The following is a 3,201-nucleotide window of genomic DNA, read 5'->3' as shown; positions in this document are numbered from 1 at the left end:
TGGGCGCGACGACATTTTCGTCTCGCAGGTCAATCGCGCGTTTTTCTTTCCTTATTTTTAATTGATTGCATGCCTCGTGTTTTATTTTGAACAAATCGCAATATCTTTCTTGTAAACAATGGATAACAATCAGGGTGTGTAGCGGGATTTTCCTAACCTAATAGAAATAAAAGTGAAACGCAGATTTTATAACGTACAATTTTATACAGGAAACCACACGGGAAATCCGTTCCTCGGATGAAGACTACAACTGATTCACTTCATTCAACCTCCTTGCAAAACGAACATGCACAAATTTTAGTTTTTGGGTAAAATGCAGCAACAAAGTCATTGAATGGAGGCTGCCTTTCAGGATCCTCAGATGTTAGTTTCTTTGCCATATTTATAGAAACAGCTGTTGCGGTGGGCAATAAATTTAAAATTCTTACGGCAATCTTTCTGAAAGAAAAGACGTCAGACACCACACTCTGTAGCCCTTTCCACAAACAATTTCTGGCGCAATATGAGGGTACGACCTGCGGTATTCCTCTTGTGCAGAAACTGACAACTCCATCACAGGTTTTGGATTGGTAACAAGTCGTGCTTTTCCAAAATCTATTATGACAGGGTTCCATTCTTCTCCACGTTTTTCCAGGACAACATTGTTAGATTTGATGTTGTTATGAATGACACCAGCGGCGTGCACATGGTTAAGAGCTGTGATGATACGTTTTAGTATTTCATTCCATGAAATCTTTTCAAGTTTCATTTTTCTAATTTCCTTGTGCAATGTAGTACAGGAATCACTCTCGCCATGGAACTGTGTTACCAGCCGTGATGGTAGAGATTTTGTGACCACCCCAAACAGTAAAGGGAGACCACGGTGGTCACCAAGATGGGCAATCATTTGTGCCTCTCTAAGAACGTCCTTCTTTATTTCATCCTGTGACCTTGATTTACGAGGCTTGAATTCCTTCACAGCTACCGAGATCCCTCTATAGAATGCCAGATAACAAGTGCCGAATGAACCACAGCCCAAAAATGTCTGGGATTTTACCACCTCATAAGGATTTATTTCCTTAATCGGGGCAGACGAATGGATTCGAGAGTCGCTAAATGTTCTAGTCTTGGATGTTTATACCGCATCTGCCGCAACAACCGGGCTTTTTTTTGGTTCATGTTTAGTTTGTGCTGATTTGGTTAGTTCTGGCTCCGCAGCAAACCCTAGTTGTGTGCCTGGAAGTTCGGCAACAGTAGCAGCTGAAGGTTTAACTTCTGTCTCAACAGCACATTTTACGGCATTCTTAACTTTACTGGCTGTGGCCTTCTTATTTGTCCAACGCTTTCTCGCTTCAATCCGAATACCTTTAAGTTTTTCTCTGTCTTTGATTTTCTTCGCTTTCAAAACTCTCAAAATGAAAGTACATTGGGTCAATTACATAATATAAAGATGCCAAAGTTTAAAAATTTCCGGTTGTGGTTCACGTTGAACCTCCACGGGATAATGTGTGCGTGTGGTGGGTGGGGGGATGTTGGCAGTTGCCAAAATAGTTAAATTAGAACATAAAAATAAAAAGAAAACAAACAAACTGCTGCAACTCAACTTTAGAGGGAAAGTAAAAACGAGCGTAACAAGACTTCTCTTTACCGCAAATCTAGGCAATCGTTAACAGAAACTGAAATACTCGTTACACCCTCTGCCCCAATGAAATACTATTTTTGTTCAATTTGTTTGTTAGTGACAAAATCCAGAGCACATTGTTGTAATGGACAACCCTGCACTAAAGCTTCCAGTTTTTTCCAGTTAACTTAATTGTGCCACAATTTCCTTTGGAAGTGATGGCTTCAGTCGTATACAAGACGCATTGTGACCTTTGTATGTTTTCCTTCAATTCAACTACCGCACTTCTGAGGCACAGATTAGTGAAACACAGGAAGGCCGACTCGGTGTTATCTTTGCCCTTTTACAAAGGGGATGAAGTAGTACAGCTTCCACCACGTTCGAAGAAAGGCCGAAGGTCAACCACCTACAAGCAATGGTTTGGGGGCATCATAGATAGTATAAATTCTTGTTTGCATCCCAAACCTCCAGGTAAGAGAAATTATAACAACCCTGTCTCAAAACCTACGGCATAAAAATCTCCTGAGTGGAATAAGATACCAGAATCTGTGTGATTTAATTGCAATCACATGAAGACCCCGTTTTCATTACCTTTTCATATTTGTAAATAAAACAGATTATCCATACAACAGATTGTGACCGTGCGAGGCTTTCCCAAAACATCAAGTCTTTCATCTGTCAACAGTGATGCAAGGCTTGGACTTACGTTGATAACATTATTGGCATTAGGTAAATGGTGTCGCGTGGAAAGCTATGACATACCCAAAGAATTCTTCCAAGCCATGCTAGGCGATATGCCAAATGCATTTGTAAACAGCGTAAGAGAGAAGAGACATCTACAGCCCCCTGTGTGGAGAGTCTAAAGTACTCTCCTACAAGGATTACAACATTAGGGACATAATTGATGCCCTAGAGAAAAGGAGTGGTGTAAAACTGCAATGTAAAAAGGCTTACCAAGGAGACGAAGAGATCATATCTGAGATACACGAAAAAAGTGGAAGAACGGCACTTGAAGCAGCCAAGGCAAGGGCTCACTTAGGTCCTTTTTTTTTTTTTAATTTTTATTTATTTATCATTTATTTTTTTAAAGTAAAAAACTATAAGTAGAGTACCAACTACCAACCACCCAACTTAACATTGTTGTTGGAATCGGCGAGGGAAGGGCAACAAGAGAATTTGGACTGTTGTGGTGGCCAGATATGTTCTCCAGTAACACCCATGGAAAATTAACTCTCCGGTTCTTTGTCTCCAAAGTAAATTTTTCATGAACATTCAACCTGTAAATAGCCCTACAAGTTTCTCTTACATCGAATCAGGAAAATGTAATTTCAACGTCAGACCTCTTTAGAAATCTCTTCCAAATGTTAAAAAAAGTTTTAGTTAGCATTCAAACCCAAATGAAGGTGAAGACGAAGATGCAAATGAATTTATTACAATGGAGTACAAAATCGTTTAAAGGAAATTTATTACCATAATAAATGAATTTATGCTGCTTGATTAATGTTAGTTCCAGCTCCCAGCTGAGGGATTTCCGGTTATCCGGGACATTATATCTACCCAAACGTACTTAGCAAGACGAGGCCCTGTGAGATGCCTCTTTT

General features: G+C 39.8%; 2 pseudogenes; one reads left to right on the top strand and one right to left on the bottom strand.

The window, feature by feature from the left end:
• Window positions 1-260: 260 nt before the first annotated feature.
• Window positions 261-1,281, bottom strand: LOC138053594 (serine/threonine-protein kinase D-like; annotated as a pseudogene).
• Window positions 1,282-1,818: 537 nt separating this feature from the next.
• On the top strand, window positions 1,819-2,868 carry LOC138053593 (uncharacterized; annotated as a pseudogene).
• The last annotated feature ends 333 nt before the right edge of the window (window positions 2,869-3,201 follow it).

The sequence above is a fragment of the Montipora capricornis genome, chromosome 6 (genome assembly GCF_036669925.1).
Source record: "Montipora capricornis isolate CH-2021 chromosome 6, ASM3666992v2, whole genome shotgun sequence".
NCBI classification, from domain to species: domain Eukaryota; kingdom Metazoa; phylum Cnidaria; class Anthozoa; order Scleractinia; family Acroporidae; genus Montipora; species Montipora capricornis.
Note: the sequence above shows the minus strand (reverse complement) of the source record. Positions and strands in the feature narration are given on the sequence as shown.